Consider the following 1,774-nt stretch of genomic DNA (forward strand, 5'->3'; position numbering starts at 1 on the left):
GCATCTCTGGGACAGGCGGCTCCATCAGATGCACTTATGTTAATGATGATCTGAGTAATTCATACAGGCTCTGTGCCAACTTCTTACTGTGCATCTGACGTCTGTAAAGTCATAGCAAATGTGTTTTTCATGCTCGGGTGCACAGCATGCTAAGAACAGACGTATTTTCTGTGAACCTTTGCTCCAGTTGGTCCTATTAAAAACCCCAGTGGGCCAGAGTGTGAATAGTCAGTGTGCAGAGGGAGGCTCAGCATACAGATCAGCTGTTTGAAGCAGAAGTCACCCGTCTGTGCACTGATGGCCACCTTTGACGACATCCTGGAGGAAGCGGGGAAGTTCGGCCACTGCCAGAAGCGAATCTTTGCCCTGCTGTGTTTAGTGTCCATGCCATGGGCCGGGGTGTACGTGGGCATCGTCTTCCAGGGCTTCACCCCGGACCACTGGTGCAGGGACTCAGCAGCGGTAGAGAGGAGGGAGGCCTGCGGATGGAGCCGGGAGGAAAGCCGCAGGCTGACGGCGCCGCTGGTCAACATCTCGGGAGTTTTGCAGCAAAGCAGCTGCGAGCGATTCAACTTGGACTGGAATGTGAGCGAACTCAGCTGCAATCCACAGGAGCAGGACCGGAGCTGGACTCCCACTGTCAGGTGCACTGAGGGCTGGGAGTACGACTATGAGGGGAGGCAGTCCTTTGTCACAGAGGTGAGGAAAGTCAGATACAGGTGGTTAAGTTTTTGGATTTTAATTTGACTTTCTTTTCATTGAAGAAAAGAGTTCACTGAGGAAAAAGGTTTTTTTCTTCTTTACAAAATTAAAATCTTAAACTAAGATTCTTAATTGAATTTATATCTAGACTTTGACTAGGCCGCTCTTAAGCATTGATTTAATCCCTCCCACAGTAGCTCTGGCGCTGTTTCATCCATTAGGTTTGGCCTTTTTTTTTTTCAAGTAACACCTTAAACATGAAAAAACAGTGTTTTCAGCTCACTGTAGGGATCAGAAATACTCTAATACTATTTTTTTAAAAAGATCTGCTCTCTCCTATTGAAAAAAAAAAGCCCATTACTCTTCATGCATTCGCTGTTTAAAAGTGGCTGTTCTCATAGCTCATACAAGCTTACTGTGTCTGAGCGTCCACCCTAACTCCTAAATCACTATATAGAGCGGGGACTATATCGTGGACTCAGTTAACTTACTGTTCGGACAGATGATGACTTCCCCGTTGGTCCACTGCGAGGTGCCGCCACCATCTTTGTTATTAGTTGCTGCTGTCGGGTAGCGGCAGCCTATGGCGAAAGCAGGCCGCTGTGACAGCAAATCCCATAATGCTTTGCGCTGAGGGCTCTCCTCACAAAGCAGGGCTCGATGTTAACCATCGCCCGATCGCCCGGGGCAAGTCGTTTTTATTGTCGGGAGAGTACAAATTTAATTACAAGTGCAATAAACGCAAAAAAAAAAATAAAATATCTCTCAAAATTACTTTAAAATCACCGACATTCGCTGAAAATGACCCACAAGCTTTGCCGGCGCCATTTTTGCAGGAAGGATTGAAAAGCATGTTAACACGGTAATGTAGGCTTGAGTTCATTATCTGACGCATGCATATACACACCAGGAACCTGTAAACTTACTGAATTACAAAAGACATTTAAAAAACAAACATGTTTCATTGATATATATACAAAAAATGAATCTTAGGAACTATATATATTAGGGCTGGGCGGTATAGAAAAAAAGCTTATCGATAAAAAAAGTGCATATTGATCGATATCGATAA

General features: G+C 44.9%; 1 pseudogene; it reads left to right on the forward strand.

The window, feature by feature from the left end:
* The first annotated feature begins 278 nt into the window (after positions 1–278).
* LOC107083518 overlaps positions 279–1,774 on the forward strand; it is a 15,069-nt pseudogene continuing 13,573 nt past the window's right edge.

Source organism: Cyprinodon variegatus, unplaced genomic scaffold (assembly GCF_000732505.1).
Source record: "Cyprinodon variegatus isolate N-32 unplaced genomic scaffold, C_variegatus-1.0 Scaffold76, whole genome shotgun sequence".
Taxonomy (NCBI): Eukaryota; Metazoa; Chordata; class Actinopteri; order Cyprinodontiformes; family Cyprinodontidae; genus Cyprinodon; species Cyprinodon variegatus.